The sequence below is a fragment of the Hyla sarda genome, chromosome 2 (assembly GCF_029499605.1).
Source record: "Hyla sarda isolate aHylSar1 chromosome 2, aHylSar1.hap1, whole genome shotgun sequence".
NCBI lineage: Eukaryota > Metazoa > Chordata > Amphibia > Anura > Hylidae > Hyla > Hyla sarda.
In genome coordinates, this window is record NC_079190.1 from 345,834,942 (window position 1) to 345,859,272 (window position 24,331).

Below are 24,331 nucleotides of genomic sequence, written 5' to 3' on the forward strand. Positions count from 1 at the left end.
ATTTGGAATTTTGTGGCAAAATTTATGTAATTTTGAGAATTCATGATGTAAATGAATGCTGGACAGGAATGCAGCAACTCACAGCAAACAAGGGGTTAACCTTGGAAATATTTGAGGTCTAACCTGGAAAAGAAACACGACGACAAACCCTGGAAACATATGATGTTTATTTTTTGAAAACTTAGCATGCAAAAAAAGAAAACCTAGATGAGAATGCAGGAATTCACACCACACAAGGGGTCAACGGCTTGGGAGCATATATAAGGTAACAATAAGGTCCAGATCTACATCCCCGACAAAGGAAACCTCTGTCTCAGAAACGCGTTGGATTGCTTTTTGGCCCTCAACGATCCCTGTAGTGACGTCACTGCACAGCCGGAAATAGCAGGCAAAGACTCTCAAGCCGGAGACATTGCGGTAGAGATGCCACCGGCCGGGGCGTACTCCCGCTATCCAGCAAAGCATCACCCGCTTCCCCACCTAAGTGGATACTGTAAGACTACAGGATTCTACACCAACAGAAGGTTTTATTAGCAGACTAGATTCGGATGAACATATCGGCAAGTATACTGGCACGCATGAAGTGGGACTACTGATATTAACTGTTTGTAAGCACACATCACTGTGCCTGGTATATATAATCGTCCCTACTGAGGAATTTTTTGTTTTATTACAGGCCAACCTCCCCAAATATATATTTTATAGGAAGGTTTATTGAGAATATACTTCCTTATGATAATATCAGCTAATACCTACGGAACACTTTGCTCCCTGTTTCAACATCAGGTATATATGATATATTTCTATGTCCTCCACCTTTAGGCTCCGACACCCTGCCTATTCATTATATGCCATCAGTCCCGAGCCACACCATGCACCTTATATGCCAGGTTTGCACCCCCTTCTAAATCCTATATTCTGCATAAATATTTGTATAAAATTTTTTTAGTGACCTTTATCATATCTTTCCAGCCTCAGGAAGTTATTAAGCCACGCACGCACTTTATCCTTCGCTGCCTACCTCACTATCAGCTTCAGGTATGCTATAAACATATCACACACAATACAAGTCCTATCCAGCGCTCTTTGTTTTTTATTTTATATATCACCACTTTACATGAGATACAGGGACTCACACATACAAAATAACTGCAGTTTGGGCACATAAATGCACTAGTGTTATATATATATTCTATTTATAACTACCTCAAGGAGGCTGCTTTTGCTATCTAAAATGGGCTGCTTCTACTAATACCTATAGGGGCTGCTGCTACCACTATATATGGGGGGCTTCAGTTATCTACAGGGGGACCTATCTACAGGTGGCATCTACCTACTCGGGGCACATGTGTTATGTAGGAAACAAAGTGAAGTGACATGGCTCCCTACTAATGCAACCTAACTACCTAATGTGGGGGATCTACCTACTTTTCCCCAACCCATTTATCCACCCATTCTACTGTGGGAGACACTAAGGGTGGGGGGGGGGGGGGTATTACTGTTTGGAGCACTATATGTGCTGGGAAAGTGAGCAGCCTAAAAAGCTTGTCTGGCAGGTTCTGTGGAGATGAGTTGTGGCTGTAAGAAATCGTCATGACGGTCAGATGGAGAAGAAAAAGGGAAAGTGAATGACTACAATTAGAGAAGACGTCACCTGATGTAACTGTATGTTATCACTTACATGTTCTGTTGAGCCTGTATAGAGTCGGGGCCACCACTGTCTGCATACAAAGGTTTTTATTCAGTATTAGTATAGTGGTATTATCCAGTCACTATGTGATGGTAATATGCAATCATGGTGTGGCAGTATTATTTGTCCCTTGTATAATGGTGTTATTGGTGATACTGGTCTCTGTATAGTGGTTTTATTCAGTATCAGTATGATGGTATTATCCTGTTATAAATGGTAGTGGTAATGCAGTGACAGTCTTATTTGTCCCTTGTATAGTGGTGTTATTGGTGATACTGGTCTGTGTATAGTGGTGTTATTGGCGATACTGGTCTGTGTAAAGGGGTGTTACTGGTGATACTGGTCTGTGTATAGTGGTGTTATTGGTGATATTGGTCTGTGCATAGTGGTGTTATTGGCGATACTGGTCTGTGTATAGTGTTGTTATTGGCGATATTGGTCTGTGTATAGTCATGTTATTGGTGATATTGGTCTGTGCATAGTGGTGTTATTGGCGATACTGGTCTGTGTATAGGGGTGTTACTGGTGATACTGGTCTGTGTATAGTGGTGTTATTGGCGATATTGGTCTGTGTATAGTGGTGTTATTGATGATACTGGTCTGTGTATAGTGGTGTTATTGGTGATATTGGTCTGTGCATAGTGGTGTTATTGGCGATACTGGTCTGTGTATAGTGTTGTTATTGGCGATATTGGTCTGTGTATAGTGGTGTTATTGGTGATATTGGTCTGTGTATAGTGGTGTTATTGGCAATATTGGCCTGTGTATAGTGGTGTTATTGACAATACTGGTCTGTGTATAGTAATGTTATTGGCGTTACTGGTTTGTGTATAGTGGTGTTTTTGGTGATGCCGGTCTATGTAGTTTTTTTCAATATCAGTATGGCAATATGATACAGTTACTATATGTGGTAATGGTAGTGGTTATGGTGTGTTACAATTATTTGTCTCTTGTATAGCAGTGTTATTTCTGTATAGTGTTTTTTTTATATATAATAACTGTATGATAGTATTAGACATTGCAGTAGTAATATGTCGTCCTAGTGTGGAGGTATTATTTTATGTATGTTTCTAAGCCCTAACCCTTGAGAAATTCCTGCATGCTCCACAGACTAGCGTCTATGCATACACTGTATACATTGCCATTCTCTGAAATTCATAGGCTGGGGGCAGTGGGGAACAGAGGGAGGCCTCATGATTGTGTTTAGCCTAAGGCCTCACAAAGTCTAGAGCCGCCTCTGACTGATTTATTATAGATTTGGTGTCTTTGGAAAACCAAGGGGCAGAGACCGTAACGGATTCACTTCTAAAGTCTAATATTTAGAGGAATATTTGACAAAAAACATCTGATGAAGCCAGTAGCATGGTTGGGAAAATGTCTTGAGCTGCCAAATTACTGAATGAAAAGGATGATCAGTTGGTTTGCCCAAGTCAGCTTGTATCATATTCTAAAAGGGTAAGGTTTCTCCTTGTGGAGAATGTCAAAATGGTGGGAGGAGACTTTTAGGCCATTAATGCTCTACAGGGAACTCTAGGCAGAAAGGATATGCATAGCAACTCTCTCATGCCACCTTTTTCAGGGAGCCTTCCCTTAAAGGAGTATTCCGGTGCTGGACATCTTATCTCCTATTTAAAAGATAGGAGATAAGATGTCTGATCGCGGGGTCCTGCTGATGGGGCTCCCCGTGATCTCCCGCAGCACCCGGCGTTCTAAACAAACGGGGTTAGACTTCAATGGAGGGGGCGTGGCCATGACCTCATGATCACAGCCTCCCGCTCCAAGCTGGGGCACAGGAATACACCTTTAAAGTCAGTGTTTCACTTCAACCAGAAGTCTAAAAAACTATCTTGGAATGTAACTTATACACATCTTCCATAGACTATACTATGGCATGGTGGTCAGAGAAGACCTCAAGAAGATATGTGTGCCGATAGTCAGCTGACAGGTCCCAATAGCATTCATTAAGGAATGTGGCATGCGGGACAATGGATCTGGTGCATACCAGGCAACCTATTTGCATGGTTCAGCAGTAATCAGGTCACTCCAGACGACCTTCTGCTGTGTCCGGGAGCCATTGATGTCTTTAGTTAGTCTCGTCAGGAGCACCCTTGTCGGTCTTGAGCTTGTGAAACCCAGTAAACTTAGGACACGCCACGCGGTTATTGTGGATATTTGTCTTACTTTGGATAGGGAATAAGATGTCTAGAGGCGGAGTACTCCTTTAAGGCCTTAACCCACGCACACTGTTTCACTGTTTCAACAACAAAAAAACCACCATGAATTACGTGGCGTTACGAGCCTCTGGTGCCGCATTGCTAGTCATCAGGCATAGAGCGAAGTTTGCTCCATGCATCTGATGACTGAGGTGCCACAGCAGAGATCGCGGGGGGTCCCAAGGGATAGGGGATAAGATGCCTAGGGACAGAGTACCCCTTTAAGAAAATCAATGCATTCTACAGTGTTTGTCAAAATCATAGGCTGGGCTTTTTCAATGGTTTGCATGGACAGAACTGAAGGAAGTAGTATCTAGCTGCTACGTAATGGAGCTAAATGAATTTTATGTAAACTTCACAGCTGACTTTTCAATCCAGCACTGGCAGGTGTTTGCTTTGTAAGCTGGTGCATCACAAGGGAAATTTATAGACACAGAATAAATCCGAGATGAGCTCATCCTGTTCAATCAAAAATGATAAAACACAGAATTGTGTACTTTATGAGAAGTGTGCATGAATGTGTGCAGGTACGTAAAGCGGAATAGATTGAAATCCAGTGAGAGTGAACGTTATTTAATTGCAAGTGTGTTCAAGCATTTCCTAAAAGAATACTTGTTCAAGAAGTTAATAATTTAGTAATAACATCTGTCACTGGCTCGAGAATTAGCTGCCTGTTTCCAGAGAAAAGTTAAGCCAAAAGTAAAATGTCATCTACTTACAACCAGCGATGATCATGGGTTCTAAAAACCTGAGAGTAATGTGATGAAATATAGAAGCGAACTGAAACCATGGTTTGTTCTTGATTTGCCAGCATGTAATGGAGATGTTACCATAGATATATTTGACTTCCTGCATTCACTTCTATTGGAGTTATAAAAACAACCAGAGGCGGCTCTAGACTTTTTGAGGCCTTAGGCGAAACTTAAACATGAGGCCCTCACTGACGAGATGTCACTGTGTAGTGTTGGTTGGTAGCACAGTATTGTATAAGGGACAGTATTGTGTAAAATACTGTGCAGCTGCCAAGTAACAGAGAGGGTCACTACAGCGGTTCCAGATTTACAGTTCTGCATTGTTTTTAAACCCTTTTTGCACTAAATAAAAAAACTCTCCAGTGGACTTTGGCGCCTTCGGTACAAAAAATAAAAAAAATAAAAGAAAAAAAAGGGAAATCTACATAAATCGCCTTCACTAATTACAGACGACTGAGAGGACACCCTGGTGGGTGGAAGTGTGATATAAGTACTCACCACTGTGTGTCTGGCCTCCTGGGTGCTGCAAGGTGCAGAATGGAAGAAGCAGAAACAGGAACTAAAGGGACCTCATAGTGACAGACAGGGGTGCTCCCTAAGGCTCTGCTGCCCTCCCTTATAGACACCCTCTTCCCCTTCTGTACACACTTATAGATCCCATCACTCCTCCTGTTCCCCCCTAAAGACCCATCTTCTCTTCCTGTCCCCTCCTACATACCCCTCCTCACCTGTACCCACTTATATGGAGCCCTCTTCTCTTCCTGTACCCCCTTATATGGAGCCCTCTTCCTCTCCTCCTGTAACTTCTTATATAGAGCCCTCTTCCTCTCCTCCTGTAGCTTCTTATACAGTGAGGCAAAAAAAGTATTTAGTCAGCCACCAATTGTGCAAGTTCTCCGACTTAAAAAGATGAGAGAGGCCTGTAATTTTCATCATAGGTATATCTCAACTATGAGAGACATAATGAGAAAAAAATCCAGAAAATCACATTGTCTGATTTTTAAAGATTTATTTGCAAATTATGGTGGAAAATAAGTATTGGGTCAATAACAAAAGTTCATGTCAATACTTTGTTATATACCTTTTGTTGGAAATGACAGAGGTCAAACATTTTCTGTAAGTCTTCACAAGGTTTTCACACACTGTTGCTGGTATTTTGACTCCTTCCTCCATGCAAATGTCCTCTAGAGCAGTGATGTTTTGGGGCTGTCACTGGGCAACACAGATTTTCAACTCCCTCCAAATTTTTCTATGGGGTTGAGATCTGGAGACTTGCTAGGCAACTCCAGGACCTTGAAATGCTTCTTAAGAAGCCACTCGTTCATTTGCCCGGGGATTGTTTTGGGGATCATTGTCATGCTAAAAGACGCAGTCACGTTTCATCTTCAATGCCCTTGCTGATGGAAGGAAGTTTTCACTCAAAATCTCACGGTACATGGCCCCATTCATTTTTTCCTTTACACGGATGAGTCGTCCTGGTCCCTTAGCCTAAAAACAGCCCCAAAGCATGATGTTTCCACCCCCATGCTTAACAGTAGGTATGGTTTTCTTCGGATGCAACTCAGCATTCTTTCTCCTCTAAACACGACGAGTGGAGTTTTTTCTTTTTCTACCAAAAAGTTCTTCTTTGGTTTCATCTGACCATATGACATTCTCCCAATACTCTTCTGGATCATCCAAATGCTCTCTAGCAAACTTTAGACGGGCCTCGACATGTACTGGCTTAAGTAGGGGGATACGTCTGGCACTGCATGATTTGGGGCCCTGGCGGTGTAGTGTGTTACTGATGGTAGCCTTTGTTACTTTGGTCCCAGCTCTCAGCAGGCTTGTGATCATTTTGACACCATTGGGTGAGATCTTGCGTGAAACCCCGAATCGAGGGAGATTATCAGTGGTCTTATATGTCTTCCATTTTCTAATAACTGCTCCCACAGCTGATTTCTTTACACCAAGCTGCTTTCCTATAGCAGATGCAGTTTTCCCAGCCTGGTGCAGGTCTACAGTTTTGTTTCTGGTGTCCTTTGACAGCTCTTTGGTCTTGGCCATAGTGGAATTTGGAGTGTGACTGTTTCAGGTTGTGGACACATGACTTTTATACTTATAGCAAGTTCAAACAGGTGCCATTAATACAGGTAACGACTGTAGGACAAAGGAGAAGAAGAAGAAGTTACAGGTCTGTGAGAGCCAGAAATCTTGCTTGTTTGTAGGTGACCAAATACTTATTTTGCATAATTTGCAAATAAATTCTTTAAAAATCAGACAATGTGATTTTATGGATTTTTTTTCTCATTATGTTTCTCATAGTTGAGGTATACCTATGATGAAAATGACAGGCCTCTCTCATCTTTTTAAGTGAAAGAACTTGCACAATTGATGGCTGATTAAATACTTTTTTGCCCCACTGTATAGAGCCCTCTTCTTTTCCTCCTGTACCCCCTTATAAAGAGCCATCTTCCTTTCCTAATTTACACCCTTATGTAGAGCCCTCTTCTCCTACTGTACCCCGTTATATAAAGCCCTCCTGTCCTCCTGTGCCCCCTTATATACAGCCCTCTTCCCCTCCTTTTTTACCCCCTTATATAGAGCCCTCTTCTCCTCCTGTACCCCTTATATAAGGTCCTTTACCTCTCTTCCTGTACTCCCTTATATACAGCCCTCTTCCCCTCCTCCTGCACCCCTTATATAAAACCCTTTTCTCCTCCTGTAACCTTATATACAGCCCTCTTTTTCAAACCAAACTCTATTGTTCTTGGATAAACTGGCACTAGAGCCTTCTGGCTGCAGTTTGCCTCTCCCCACCCCAGAGGAAACATGGACATTTGGCTGTGGTAAATGTTCATGGGTATAGGGAGATTGGGAGAGATAACTATCAGGCAATTGATTGTTTGGCCAGCAGTTATTGAAAGTGTATGGCCATTTTTAATGTGACAGCTGATAACCACCTTACCAGATGGACCAGTAATTGGAGACCCCCCATTGTTAACATAAGTGCGAGTTTCAGAGATAAGACCAATACCTGTGATGCAGACATGCCATAAATGTCTTAGATCAAAAATCCCTTTAATGCTAGCAGCAGATCATGTTGTTAATGCAGATAAAGTGGTCGATAAGTGACTTCCTTTGAGTAATCCTTACCAGTTACTTATGTTTAAAATTTTTGCTTTTAAAATTGGTTGTAAAAGTTCAATTTGCACTGGAACATCAACACTATGGGGGAGATTTATTAAATCTGTGCAGAGGAAAAGTTGCCCAATTTCCCATAGCAACCAGTCATATTGCTTATTTTATTTCTCAGAGGCTCTTTAAAAATGAAAGAAACAATCTAATTTGTTGCTATGGGCAACTGGGCAACTTTGTCTCTGCACAGGTTTTGATAAATCTCGCCCTATGTATTGACACATACAAAAATCTTTCAGGGTGGATATGTGATGTCAATCCACTCATATATTGGATGCTGACAACACATTTTATATATACTGTAAATATATATATATATATATATATATATATATATATATATATATATATATATGGTTCATAAGTCTGAAAAAGGAACCATACGGTCATTCTTGACTCTCTGCATTCCTTAATAAACTATGTGCTACCTATAAAAATTTTTACTATCTTAAGTATCTGAACGTCCATTTTTTTTACGCTTCTTCTTTGCTTGTTTAGATTGGCTAACGTGTGTATGCACAAACCCACCAATATCTTATGAAGAAGTGGACAGAGGAGTGGTAAAAGTGAAGATTATTTAATAAGTACAACTCACATATACTAATAAAACTAATAACGTATATGCAAAAAGAAAATAGCTACACCCTCTAAAACGTAGCTTTTATTTCTTTATTAAAATCATACCCTTTGGTCTGAAAAGAATGACTTCCGCTGGAGAAAGCGACAGCCTGTTTCATGGATTCCTTTCTTCTTCTGGTTCTTTCCCGACTGGCGGGCATGTTTTCGATGCAGAAATAAAAGCTATGTTTTAAAGGGGGTGAGTGCCAATGCTATTTTCTTTTTGCATATACGTTATTGGTATGTCTTACTACAATTTTTTCATGCTTGTGCTGCGTTCCAAGGAAAAAGTATTCCAAATGCATGGGGCTAATATAAAAAAAATTGGCTGTACTATTAAATTTTATGCCGTAGTGCCACCTGTATAGTTTTTCTGTGCCTACTGAGGAGACTGAGCTTTAGTAGAGGACCGGGATATCTTGGATATCAACTTAATGCATGTTGCCATTGATATGCCTTATGTTACTGCTGCCTATATCTCAGGTGAAACAATAGTGTTAATGCTGTCTCAATGGCCTAATGGGATTAATGCCCTTCTGTAATTTCACTGGTGGCCCAATGGATTTTTGTTTTGCCTGTGATGTTTGTGCAGGTTTTCTGGGCTTTATGCTGCCTGAAATGTTCCTGTTTATTCAGTGTTATTATTTTTCATTCTTTGGTTTTCTTTTACTCTCTACTTTTTGACTTGTGCTCCCCGCAGGAGTTCTGTGCTGTGACCATCACCTTTTGTGACCAGCTTCCTGTAATAACTCAAAATCCTCAGCTGGATTTCAAGAATTAAGAATTCGGCGGCTTGCATTGCTTTTTATTGAGCCAGACAGGTTTTTAATCTGAGGTGGCAAAAAAAAACAAAGCCTAAATGATGTTACATCTAGTAGACCAGGGCATAAGGACTCTTGGGTAAGTATGAAAAAGTGAAAAGTTCAACATGAATTGTACTTAGTTTACCAGTGCACAAATGTAATTTATTATTATATTATTTTTATTATTGTCTCTAGTTGTTCTAGTGGATAGAAGGTTGATATAAAATATGACCGACCTTATATAAATCTTATATGAGTAAGGCTCTGTCCACATTTGTAGTTGAGACTCCATTAAGAGAAAAAAAGATCCTGCAATACCAACATGCAGCACTAAAATGACATACACCATGACCTGAAGGTCCCCATTATGTTCATTTTCTTGTTCCTATGAACAGGAAGATGTAAGCCATGGTAATATTGCATGCAGAGGTGTAGCTTGTAGTTTCTGGGCCCCGATGCAAAATCTGCAACAGAGCTCCATGTGCCAATTAAAATTCTGCTCTCTTAGGGCAAATGTGTTTTGGAGCCCCCTTAGGCACCAGGACCCCAGTGCGACTGCTACCTTTGCCTCTGATTACATGGACAGCAGAGAGCCCCTGTGCTAGAACAATATTAGAGCTTCTTTCTAGTAATAAAGTGCTCATCATGCAATATATTATTACTCATGGTTCTTCTGCAAATCCCTCATAGGTGCAAAATGTATTTATGATTAATAATTGGTAATTATAAGAGTTACCTACAGAATTGGGGAGTAACAGCTGGTAAGTGTAGGCACGACAACTGGGAACCCCAGCAATCAAAAGTATTGAGGTCAGTTGCCTCCCAGGTGAATAGAGAGAGGCAATGCGCACGCTCGACTGCCCTACTATTCATTATCTATGGAAGTGCTGAACTTGTCTGTGGTCTGAAATCTCATAGTAACATAATGAAATGATGAGGAAGCATGGGCGGTGCCACTTCATACACTTATGAGTATTGACCTCCATTCTCATGATTGATGGGGGACCCCCAGCACTCAGCTAGTCATCTCTTATCCTGTGGATAGCGGATAATGTTTAATCTTAGGATACCCCTATAAATGCCAGGCAGTAGGGAGCACTGTTTTCCATCCTTCTGTTGGTGGTAGGCTCAATGACTACAGGGACAGGTTCCGCAGGCTACCTATGTGGTATATCCAAGTGCTGGTCATTATAGTGCAGTTCATAGAACTCCTTACCCTGCACAGGTTCCCAAAAAAACCCCCACCATTTATAATTCCCATATCCTTCTAGTTGGTAGATGTGTGTGTAATCTCCCTTATTTATGCATGATGCTGGTTTATTCATGTTAAGGTAAGCTATTTTCATTTTCTTCACTGCTCCTATCATGGTCCCAATACACTGCCCCTGCATTTGAGTACAATAGGTTTTGCAACATTAACAATATTGCTAGGCATTTATAAAAATAACTTACTTGTCTTGGCTATCAAATTATGAAACACTTACAGAGTTAATAATCACATTAATATTGAATTACAATAATATTTTTCACACATGATGTTGCTATTTTTAGCACACAGAGGAAAATTATCTTTACAATGTTTCATTTTCATTACTCTCCAGAGTATTATTCCATTCATGTAAATATGGTATTAAGGTGCAGCTGGGGAATTGTTGAACAAATGACAGAATGACTCATATGGGGTGAGTCTAGTGCACATTTTTTAAAGGGATAGTGGTCTTATTTTTACTGTTAACATTAAACTGAATGTTAAGTTGGTTATTACATAAAAACAGAGCGATTTTAAATAAATAGAGCCAACTGAAATGTATCATAATTCATGTATTCTAATATAATTTGGGGTCTGGAGAGTAGCTATATAAATTTTAAACAATTGTGTGTGTGTGTGTGTGTGTATATTGTAAGGATTGTACCCTGGGGATGGCTCTGGGATCGTCCTTGCAACAGCCACAGGACACGTTTCTTCACAATAAACCGGCAAACAGTCCTTGCCAGCTTTATTAGACAGGTTGCAGGATAAATAAGAAACATAAGACAGGAACAAACCAAAATCCTAGACCGTCCACTTCACTGTTGTGAGTGTCACTGACAGCCCTGGCTGTGTGCTCCTCGCAAGGACCCCTGCCTCCCCCCCCCCCCCAAAGCCACCTATCTGTCTTCTGGGGAGAGCCCAGACTACACTGTCTGACTTTTAAACACACTTCCCCTTTCTGCTACCTCATTAATTAGGCTACAGGTTGTTTCTCCAGACTTAGCTAGGGAAATATACCCTTCCCTTGCCACAGTGTCACATATCCCCCCCCCCCCCCCCCTGCTCAGACCACCGGGAAGGAGCACTTGTATTCAAATGGTAGAGTCCAACTGCCTTTCCTTTTCTTTGAAAAACTTTGTCCAACAGGTTTTGAGGCATTTGGCTTACTACTTCAGCAGATTTTATATGCACCACTTCAGTGGCGCACCCTTCTTTCATTTGCACTTTCACCAGCCACCAAGCACAAGTCTTTTGGTCACCTTTAACAAATTCCTTGTAGAAGGCTCTATTCATGTCACACTTTCCAATGCCAGTTTCTTCACTTTGGTCTGTGTAGTGCTCTGGATACTAGATGCGGACAAGGCAAATGCTCCAGGCCTTTGTCTTCTTCCGTCATCGGTACGGCGATCGCCCGAACTTTGCTGGTGGCCAACCAAGCCTGTATCACCCATTTACAGGACTTCTGCAGTTCTCTCTGGTTTAGCTTCTGCCTCAGAACTTCTCTGCCTCAGCATTTTCACCATCTAATGTCCATATCTCTGCAGCTTCGGAGGACCTTTCATACGGTTTCACCTCAGTCTCAGCTTCAGAGGACTTCTCATATGGCTTCCTCTCATGGTCTACAGTTTATTGAGTCCATTGCTCAGACTCTGCCGCTTTAAGAGAAAGCATCTCAGTCTCCAGTAGCTTTAAATGTTTCTGCTGCTCACTCTTGAGCTTAGCAGAGTTCACCTTCTCACTTTCCAGCAATTCTGTCAAGTTTTTGACAGTATCCTCCAGGAACAGCAGTTGTTCTCTCATCTGCTCATTGTCTTTATTCAGCTGCACCATTTTGGATACTTTCTGCTCATAGACTTTTAGCTGAGCCTCTTGTTCAGAGAGCTGCGTTCCCAGTGAATCCAAGGTAGCTGCGTGAGACTTAAGGTTCTTTTTGTTCAGCATCTCCAGGCTCTGCACTTAAGGAGCCATTACTACTTTCTCCAGCTCTTCCATGGCTACCAACCTAGCCTTGTGATCACTTTGTAGAGCCAGATATGCCTCACACAGGACATTCACTTCTTGCTTGAATGAGACCTGCTTGGCCAGACTCTCCAATTCTCTCTCCTTGCTGGTCACAAGATCCTGGGAGCCGGACAGTTCATCCTGCAGAGCCGCAAACTCGTTTTTCTACAGCTGAAGCTTTGCTTCCTGCTCTTTCAAGCCAGGTTGTTCCAACTCTTTTTCTCCTTTAGGGGTTGTCGTCCCCTTTTCAAGGATCTTGGCCCCTTGGGCCCCAGGGTAGTCCCCGGACAGTCTCTCTGGACTTTTTCTCTGCTCTCCGGCTGACTTCTCTTTCACTTCACCACCATCTCGCCGCTCACTCGCAGAAACGTCAAGAGCTCTTGGGTCTGCAACAACAACATCTGGTCCAGTGGTTCGACCTTCCTGGTCATGATCCATCTCAGGTCCAGACATCACATCTCCTTCACTCAGGACTCTGTCAAAGAAAGTAAGCACAGCACCCAGCTCCACATGTACTCTCTTCAGTACTACTGTATTATCCACAGACATCTCTGTAGCTTCTTTTCCGGTCACCTCTTCCAGATGACCGCGCAATTCTAGCCCCACCTTGGGCTCATCTTCAGCTGGCGTATGGAACCCATGTTCCTGTACCTGATCCGTTTCTGGTTTTACTGAAGATTCTGTTTCAGACTACCATGGAAAACTTTTTCTTTTTTTTTAACTCAACTGGTGCCAGAAAGTTAAACAGATTTGTAAATCACTTCTATTAAAAAATCTTAATCCTTCCAGTACTTTTTAGGGGTTGTATACTAAAGAGAAATCCAAAAAAGAAATGCATTTCCTGTGATGTCCTGACCACAGTGCTCTCTGCTGACCTCTGCTGTCCATTTTAGGAACTGGAGAAAATCCCCATAGCAAACATGTGCTTTTCTGGACAGTTCCCAAAATGGACAACAGAGGTCAGCAGAGAGCACTGTGGTCAGGACCTCACAGGATATGCATTTCTTTTTGGATTTCTCTTTAGTATACAGCCCCTAAAAAGTACTGGAAGGATTAAGATTTTTTAATAGAAGTGATTTACAGATCTGTTTAACTTTCTGGCACCAGTTGATTTTTAAAAAATTATTTTCCACGGTAGTACCCCTTTGAGTCTCAGGATCCTCCTGGACTTGACTCACAGTCTGTTCTTCAGCTCCCCTAGTAGTCTGACAGACCCCTATCTGACATATATCTAGTGACTGCTGACACTCCCTATCCTCAGCCTTTGTTGAGTAACGCTCAGCTAGTATGTGGTGCAAGTCAAGTGTTGTGAGCCTATCAGGTGTACCTGCTCTAGTCACATGACAGTCTTCCCATAACTGCTGAAAAAATAGAAAATCCGTCCCCAGTACTACATCATACTCCAAGGAGGGCTCTATTGCAACCTTGTGACTCACAGTACCATAGGGGGTAGAAAAACAGACATTAACAGTTTTACAACCCCAAATAACTGCTTGTATACACTTTGACAGGGCCCGGCTTCACCAGACGTATTATGCCCCAAGGCTCTAGCAAAGCAATCATCTTTTTACCATCTACTACCAGCTCACACAGGTTTTCTTTTGTCCCATCAGAGTTGGCAGCAGTACACATTACTTCAGAACACACAAGCATGAATTTTTGACAAAAAACATTATCACACTGCATAGACTCAAAATTTACAGGATAGTTCACACAGTCAAGTAGTGACACACCACCCACCATTACCTCAGGAACCTTTGTGTGCAATTTCTCTGGCACACTCTCCCTATTTCACATCTGCCAAAAATATGGGTCTCTGCAAAAATAAGTCTCTGCCCAGTATAATCTCTATCTGAAGCTCAGCACACACCTCCAGCTTATGGCTTACTGTCCCATAACATGTTTCAAAGTCAATTAGAACAGTCTTACCAGGCTCTGGTCGGGTCTTCAAAAAGGGTATTATGTCCGGCATGACTCTGGATACAGCCTGGCGACAGTCCAAATCCATGAACAGTGGGATTCCACCCACCAGTAACTCACAGATCCTCACATCCATCTTGGCGACAACCGGTTTCTTTCCATGTTGGTTGCTCCTAGCAATGGCATTTCGACGTCTACCATCTCTGCAAAACAAACAACACGACTTACTGCTGTTGTGCAGGTTGCCTTTAAGGCCAACAAAAGGCGGCCTGGATTGTGGGGAATGATCCTCACCCTGCACTTGGTCATTCCCAGTAAGAGCCATCCCGATTTGGCCTTCCAGCAATAATACGGCCATAGTGTCAGTCTGCATCGCAACATAATTAATACCGGCTCTTCACCAATGCTACGAGCCTTGGTGACACATTTCGCCCATCCACCATGATACCTTTCACCTTCTCACATACCCCCCCTTTGTTCAAGCCTGAGGGGGTGAACACTTGTACAACAGTGGACTCATGGTAGGGCATCAGCATTGCCTAGCAAATGACCTGCTTTGTGTTCAACCCTAAACTTGAAGTTCTGTAATGACAGAAACCACCTAGTGACCCTGGCATTCTTGTCCTTGGCTTGACACATCCACTTAAGGGGGGAATGATCCATGACGAGATGACATTTCCTGTCCAACAGATAATAGTGGAGAGACTCGAGTCCCCACTTAATGGCCAGGCCCTCTCCATTATACTATACCTGGTCTTGGCCGGGGTCAGTTTTCGGCTGAGAAAGACAACGGGATGCTCTTCTCCATTGACTTCCTGGGAGAGTACAGCACCGAGACCAACCTCAGAGGCATCGGCCTGTACCACAAATTCCCTTTTGAAGTCAGGTGTCACCAACACCAGAGACCACATAGGGCTGACTTCAAAGCGGAAAATGCATGCTCTACCTGTTCGTTCCAACGCACCATGACATGACTTGCGTCGCTTCAGGAGGTTTGTTAAGAACGCGGCCACCGTCGCAAAATGGGGGATAAACCTCATATAGTAAACCCCCATTCCTAAGAACAACCTCACCTCTCGGGTAGTGACAGGTCGGGGCCAATTCCGAATGGCATCTATTTTGTCTACCTGGGGTTTGACAACGCCACATCCAATGACATACCCCAGATATTTGGTCTCTTCCAACCGTATGGCACACTTGTTGGGGTTAGCAGTTAACACGGCCTTCCTAAGGGAGTCTACCACTGCCTGTACTTTTGGAAGGGGACTCTCCCAGTCTGTACTGTGTTTAGTGTTGCTCGCGAATATTCGCAATTCGAATATTATTCGCGAATATCGCATATTCGCGAATTTCGCGAATATAGCGCTATATATTCGTAATTACGAATATTCGTTTTTTTTATTTATTTTTTTTATTCACAGTACACATCACAGTGATCACCCCTCTCTGCTTCCAGCTTGTGTGGTGTAAAGAAGGTTGTAATACTACTGTGTGAGACTGGCGCGCAAAAATTCGCATATGCGAAAATTAGCACATGCTAATTTTCGCATATGCAGATTTTCGCGTATGTTATTTTTGTATATGCTAATTTTCACTTATGTTAATTTTCGCATATGCGTATTTTCGCATATGCGAAAATAAAACGCAAATATAACGAATATGCGAATATTCGCGAATATATGACGAATATTCGTCCACATATTCGCGAATATTCGCGAATTCGAATATGGCCTATGCCGCTCAACACTAACTGTGTTTGATGATATCATCCAGATAAGCTGAAGCATACCGACAATGTGGCCGAAGTACAATATCCATTAGCCTTTGAAACGTAGTGGGAGTGCCATGTAAACCAAAGGGTAATACCTTGTACTGGAAAAAACCTTCTGGTGTGATAAAGGCTGTTATCTCTTTGGCAGCCTCCATCAAGGGCACCTGCCAGTACCCTTTGGTGAGGTCCAAAACAGAAAATTACAGAGCCTGTCCTAACCTTTCAATAAGCTCATCAACTTGGGGCATAGGGTATTCATCAAACTTGGACACCTCATTAAGTTTGCAGAAGTCGTTACAGAACCGCAACGTACTATCTGGCTTGGGTATTAAGACTATCGGACTGGCCCACTCACTCTTTGATTCCTCAATGACATCCAGTTTTAACATCTGCTGTACTTCTTCCGAGATGGCTTGCATACAGGGACAGCCGGAGTGCATAGTTCATGTCCATTGGTTCCTACCGCTGGGAACAATTAGCCCTAACATGTCCCGGTTCGTGACAGTCCCAACATTGCACGGGGGCAGGGCTTTCCAGGTGCCTGGGCTGAGGTGGGGACTTCCTGGGTTTTACCACCCCCTCCTGCAGTTTTACGGTGGCCCTGAACCTCTCTATGAGGTCAACCATACCCAGTGCGTTGCTAGGGGACGCCTGGCCAATCCAGCTCTGGAAGGTGTAAGGCAGATCCCTCCAGAACATATCGGCCAGGAGACGGTCCAGCGTGGCAGTGGGACTCAGGACCTCCGGCTGTAGCTACTTCTGCAGCCGCTGCAACAAGTCATAATATTGCGACCAGACAGGATGAGCCGGCGTATATGCGTCGTCGCTGCAGCTTGTAGTGCCATTATGTGCTGTAACAGCAGCTGGTTGGTCCCCTGCTGGAGCTTGTTGGTCTCTCGCTGTTGCTGGGTGGACCCCAGCTGTTGCAAGTTGGCCTCCATGAGTGCTTTTATAGCCACCTCCATTTTGGTAACACTGCAGACTCCTGATCAGTGCAGACACTGGAGAAACGCACCCGCCGGACTGACAGTCACTTGTCGGTAGGTTCGTTGTCCCTAGCAACAACTCCAGAGGCTCTCCCAGGCTTGGCTCCTGGTAACAACGTACTGCAATTCAACCGCTGTCCTCACTGCGGTGCCCACATCCATTTGAGGTAATCCCCCTCAGCTGGTTAAACAGGTTGCCTTTAAGGCCAACAGAAGGCGGCCTGGATTGTGGGGAGTGACCCCCCACCCTGCACTTGGTAATTCCCGGTAAGAGCCATCCCGGATTGGCCTTCCAGCCATACTACGGCCATAGTGTCAGTCTGATTCGCAGCACAGACACTGAATAAATACCGGCTCTTACTTCACCAAAGCCAGGAGCCTTAGTGACACATATCGCCCATCCACTACGATACCGTTCACCTTCTCACAATATATATTGTATACTCTGTATTTTCCACAGCAGCGTGCACCCGTGTATTAGGTAGTTGTACTGGCTATTTTTCTTTTTGCTTGTTTGTACAACTCAGGGGGAATGGCACCCTCTTTAGCCATGCGCCCCTCCCCTTTTTCACAGGAGGTGTTTTAAATTGATAATGGATCCAGCATGTCACCCAGTCAGAGGCTATATGCTCAAGAGAGGTGAGTGGTTAGGAGTGTTAGGCTCAGAATTTGTATTAGGGTCCCATCCTAAATGAGGCCACCTCCGCATGGTGGATGGGGGGATACGTTTTGATCAAAAAGTGCGTTAAGAGCCTCAATTTTTTGACCAAGTGTGCTGCTGCAATCTTCTTTTTTTTGTATACTCTGTATTTGCCACAGCAGCGTGCACCCGTGTATTAGGTAGTTGTGCTGGCTATTTTTCTTTTTGCTTGTTGGAAAACTCAGGGGCAATGGCACCCTCTTTAGCCGTGCACCCCTCGCCTTTTTCACAGGAGGTGTCTTAAATTGATAATGGATCCAGCATGTCACCCAGTCAGAGGCTATATGCCCAAGAGAGGTCAGTGGTTATGAGTGTTAAGCTCAGAATTTGTATTAGGGTCCCATCCTAAATGAGGCCACCTCCACGTGGCGGATGGGGGGACACGTTTTGATCAAAAAGTGCGCTAAGAGCCTCCATTTTTCGACCAAGTGTGCTGCTGCAATCTTCTTTTGTATACTCTATATATATATATATATATATATATATATATATATATATATATTGGTATATAAAAATATATAATTTTTTCCTTTTTGTTATTTTGAGGCATTGTGACTTGATTGGAATAATACATAAATTTTGGTGCACTACTGTGGTAGATGTAGACAGTAACTTATGCCTAACCCTCAAACTGATATTAAAATCGAGACATTAGCCAGTATATCCTTATATGAAGGACATACCTGAGCCCGCACACGCCAAGGTTTCTAAAGTGGCACGGGACCTAACATTAAATCTACCTGTGCCGTATGGGCAATACCAGGGGCCAGTAGGCAATTTCAGCAGCATTAGCGGCAATAACAGCCAGGGCCGGACTGGGGCTAAAAACCAGCCCTGGAAAAATTTGCATACCAGCCGCACAGAATTGTGTCTCTGTGGCAGCTGCTGGCTGCAGGGAAGAGACAGGGCAGCCTGGCATTTGATTTGCACAGGGAGTGCTTCCCATGATTTATATTGCAGGAGGGTATAAGGACTAGGGGGGAGATATATCAAAACCTGTCTAGAGGAAAAGTTACTGTTATGCCCATAGCAACTAATCAGATCGCTTCTTTCATTTTGCAGAAGCCTTGTTAAAAATTAAAGAGGGGACCTGATTGGTTTCTATGGGCAACTTTTCCTCTGGACAGGCTTTGATAAATCTCCCCCCTAGGTCTCCAAACTGTGGACTGTTAGCTGTTTCAACTACGGTCTGGGCATGCTGGGAGTTATAGTTTTACTGGGAGTTTTAGTTTAGCAACAGCTGGAGAGCCACAGTTTGGAAACCATTGATATAGGGAGAGATGTGTCACCCCCCAGCTTGGACCCGCCCCGAGGACTAATTGCTGGGGTTCCAGGGGCATTTTCAAACTAAGATTACTCTGAATGACCGAGTGTCTCAGTGTAATTCATAGTGTACTGGGATGCTGATGCCTCCACCAGTTTTATGATACTGCTGTTTGGGCAGCATAAAACTGATAGCAGGTTCCCCATCCATAAAGCTCTATGGGAGAGCCGAAGATTGCCGAATGGCTCTACCATAGAACTATATTGAGAGGGCGTGGCGACCTCCGTTGTTTCCGCTACAGCACAGAGGCTCCATACAGGAGATCGCGAGAGATTTGTCCTTTAACTGTAGTTTAATATAAAAAAAAATTGTTAAATAAAAATAATAAACAACTTAAACGGCAAAAAAAAATAAAGAGAGAGAAACAAAATGCCCCTCCCTTACAAAATAGTAACAGCAGGTCTTCTCTCCCCAGAACCCATTCACCACCCCACATACCAGGTCCCCCATCTCCAGCCTCCACATAACAGGTTCCCCCTCTCCACCAGCACCCCCTCCCCACTTCACAGGACCCCCCCCTTTCCAGCCTCCACATCACAGGTCCCCCCTCTCCACCAGTAACCCCCCCCACATCACAGGACCCCCCTCTCCAGCCTCCACATAATAGGTCCCCCCTCTCCACCAGCACACACACATACACCCCCACATCACAGGACCCCCCTCTCCAGCCTCCACAGAAGAGGTCCCCCTTCTCCACCAACACACACACACATCACAGGTCTCCCCTCTCCAGCAATCCCCCACCCACATCACATCACAGGTTCCCTCATTGCAGCAAGCCCCCTCCCTCATCACAGGTCTCCCTTTTTCCTGAGCGTTAACGGGACGGGGAGTAGAGCTGCGGGGGACGGGAAGTAGAGCTGCGGGGGGCGGGGGACGGGGAGTAGAGCTGCGGGGGACGGGGAGTAGAGCTGCGGGGGGCGGGGGACGGGGAGTAGAGCTGCGGGCATGGGGCGCTCGCGGGGACGCACACTGATGACAGCGCCATCGGGCATCGGGATCCCGATAGCGCTGTGGATCAACAGTAAATGTATATGAGCCAGCCGTATGAGCTGCGTACATGTGTGAACTTCTGTCAGGCCACAGAGGCCATGAGAGCTCCGTGCAGCTTCAGCTATCACAGGGAGAGGAGATCCTCTCCCTGTGATAGCCAAACTGACACTGCTGTGCGCATCGATGCGTGACGTTTAAATATGTCACGTGACAAAAGTGAGCCAATAGGATGTGATGGAGGCGGACCATCTCATTCTATGGCAAATCTCATTCTACGGCAATGCACCGGCCCTGATCACAGCCAGCTCCCAGTCACTCCAGTGTGGCTATGCACACATACAGTGAGAGGAGGGAGGAAAGCTATGAGCCCCACCCAAGTAGGCTGATATGTTGCCAGCCTCTGTTGTAGGATGCCATTGTGGCACTTGTAGTCTGCTGCAGGCATCCCCCATTGTATGCATTTTATGCTGGGGATCGCCCTTAGCAACAGACCACAAGGGCAGGATCTGCTCCCCCAGTATATATGCACAACTGCATTTGGGGATGAGCATTTCCGGCCATTTGAAACCATCTTGATTGGAGTCACCTGTGGTAAATTCAGTTTATTAGACATGATTTGGAAAGACACATCTCTGTCTATACAAGTTCTCACAGCTGACAATGCATATCAGGGCAAAAGCCAAGCCATGAGATAGAAATAACTCCCTGTAGATCTGGAAGAGGGTACAAAGTATTTCTGCTGCAATGAAAGTTCCAGGAGCACAGTAACCTCCATAATTTTTTAATAATAGAAATTTGGAACAACCAGGACTCGTCCTAGAGAAAGTAAAAGAAAGCAAGTAATAGGGGAAGAAGGGCCTTGGTAAGAGAGATGACCAGGAACCTAATGTTCACTGTGACTGAGCTCCGAAGAACCTGTGTGCAGACGGTGGAAACTTCTAGAAGGTCAACTGTGTATCAGTCTCTCACATTGTGCTGGGCAAATTTTGTCTCACACTTTGTTAAAACGTTGCTTTAGCTCATTGTGGTCTGTGGGCATTCATTTTACACAGCACCCTTAGGGTTCAATTGGGCTAAGGAATGGACTTTGTGTAGGCCATTGCAACACCTTGATTTATTTCTTTTTCAGTGGCTTTTAGGTGAGATTCTTCAGCCCGACACACCTCTATCGGCAAGATTTTGGTTCCTGTCGCCCAGTAAAAACTCTTTTTTCAGAAATGTTTTGAGGAACATGATGAAAATTTATTGTGTTGATTTAGTTTCCAAATTATCCAGATCTTAGTCTGATCTGCTGCTAAAATCTGATATTGAATATCACCGGACACATGGATCGTGACAGATCAGAGCTGCTCTGGCAAGTTTAGGACCTACACAATATTAGGAAGTTGGTATAAATGTTAGGGTATGTTCACACTGAGGAATAGATGAGGAATTCTCGCTTAAAAATTCCGCCACGGAATTCCCGTGCAGAATACAGGAGGAAACTGTTTTTGTTTTTTTGCTGGATGACAACTACCAATTAGAATTTTCTTTTTTGACGCGCAAAACAGCGTGGTGCTGAAAAAAAAATTCATTGATTTCAATGGGACAAAGACGTGGATTCTGCATTAAGAAAGAATTCACACTGAGGAGCGGAAATACATTAAAGGGGTACTGCGGTGGAAAATCAACTGGTGCCTGGAAGTTAAACAGATTTGTAAATTATATCTATTAAAAAATCTTAATGCTTCCAGTACTTATTAGCTGCTGAATACTACAGAGGAAATTGTTTTCTTTTTGGAACACAAAGCTCTCTGATGACATCACAAGCACAGTGCTCTCTGCTGACATCTCTGTCCATTTTAAGAACTGTCCAGAGTAGGAGAAAATCCCCATACTAAACATAAGCTGCTCTGGACAGTTCCTAAAATGGACAGAGATGTCAGCAGAGAGCACTGTGCTCGTGATGTCAGCAGAGAGCACTGTGTTCCAAAAAGAAAATCATTTCCTCTGTGGTATTCAGCAGCTAATAAGTACTGGAAGGATTAGGATTTTTTTTTTTTAAGTTTTCAACCGGAGTACTCCTTTAAACTCTATTAGGTTTTTCACTGCTGACTGAATTGAAGAGGAATAAGTGAGCAGAATTACTCGAGGAAATTCCTCTCCAATTCCTCAGTGTGAACATACCCTTATGGTGGATCAGTTATGATTGTAGTCAGATAGTCAGACTAAATTCAACAGAACCTGCTGGTTTTGGCCTGATAATCCATTAACTAATGTGGATAGGGGCTTCCAGACACCCCCCAATGGCAAATATGTGCAAGCACATTTTGGATTCCAATATGCCCCACCTTTTGTACCCACAGGTGATAATCTGGTGCCAAAGAGATCTGGCAGTGGTTTATCCCCATTGAAATAAACACTGTTGAGAATACATACATATTGGGGGGTCAGGAGAAATAGCTGTTGGTTCAATGTGAATTTGGTTGACTGTCATTCCTTATGGCCTAGTCTCCAAAGGTTGTAACCAGAATCAAGATAAGAAAAGGGTAAAGTGGAACATTCCTAAAAGCTAGTAGTCTGTTTTATACTTTGTAACAAAAATAGGGGAATTACTAAGATTTACTGAAACAGTTGGAGACGTCCAAAATGAATCTCAGTTGGTACAACCATAATGTCTAGTACTGCATAGAAATACTCACATAGTGCAGTAGTGTCTCCACAGTTCTGTACCTCACCCTTTAAAGGGGTATTCCAGGAAAAAAAATTTTTTTTATATATCAACTGGCTCCAGAAAGTTAAACAGATTTGTAAATTACTTCTATTAAAAAACCTTAATCCTTTCAGTACTTATGAGCCTCTGAAGTTAAGGTTGTTCTTTTCTGTCTAAGTGCTCTCTGATGACACATGTCTCGGGAACCGCCCAGTTTAGAAGAGGTTTGCTATGGGGATTTGCTTCTAAACTGTGTGGTTTCCGAGACACGTGTCATCAGAGAGCACTTAGACAGAAAAGAACAACCTTAACTTCAGAAGCTCATAAGTACTGAAAGGATTGAGATTTCTCTAATAGAAGTAATTTACCAATCTGTTTAACTTTCTGGAGCCAGTTGATATATATATATATATATATATATATATATATATATATATAAAAAGTTTTTTCCTGGATAATCCCTTTAATATACACAAAGTATGTGAACCTGGACCCCATAACTCAATTGAGTTACATGACAGAAACTTCCCATTAGATACTAATCAGAGCATTTGGCTGAAATTGTGCCAGATGTGTGAATGAAAGTTTGAAGACATCAAAAACTTATTGAAAATCCCTCTAGAGACTAATTCATACATTTATTCTGCAGCTTATCTGGAAAAAGTCACATTTGTGAAAAGTTTTTATTCCATTCCTTTGCTATTACAGAACTCAATCGGCATTTGCCTCCAGTGGTGGCTGATTGCACATGAATGCATAATGTATAATGAGGAGAATGTGGAGCCCTAGAGCTCCATTCAAATCACAGGAGGTGCATCTGTTTTATACAGCATTAATCCTTTTCTTACACGAATATTTTTATTTTACCTTATGTCCCAGTGTTACGCTCCCCACTCATCGTTCTTCTCTATCCTCTTTAGGTCCTCTACACTTTTGCTCCCAGATGTGCTTACCTTCCGTGCTAGTTCTTCTGCAGCCTAGACATTTGTTGTATATTGTTTTGTGACAAAGAAAGCTTGTGCTCCAAAAGCTTACAAATACAGTCATCCCTTAGCTTATAATGGCCTCAACATACAATAGTTTCAACATACAATACTTTTCTGGACCATTGTAACTTGAAACCAGACTCAACATACAATGCTACGGACAGTCCAGATCTGTGAAATGTGTCAATACCCGGAAGAACTGGCCAATCAGAATGGACATTTTACTGGTAAAACCCCTGTATTACTGAAGTACATGCACTGACTGGCTAGTAGCGCCCCCTACAGTACAGGGAGGTACTACATGTTCTGTACTCTTTACCTGTGCCAGGGTTAGCTGCTCCTTTGGACACCAGGTGAGGGCGGCTCCATGTTACTTTTTTAGGACATTGTGTATTCTGTACAAAACCCTGAAGAAGCTCCTGTCCTCTACATAGACCAGCATTTCCCAACCAG

At 43.2% G+C, this 24,331-nt stretch overlaps 1 long non-coding RNA gene across 1 annotated transcript; it reads left to right on the forward strand.

Annotated features, from left to right (window-relative positions):
- Nucleotides 1–675: 675 nt before the first annotated feature.
- On the forward strand, nt 676–24,331 carry LOC130357948 (uncharacterized). The gene is made up of 4 exons (XR_008889330.1): nt 676–786; nt 973–1,038; nt 9,151–9,350; nt 23,813–24,331. It is a non-coding gene; the product is annotated as an uncharacterized LOC130357948 (long non-coding RNA).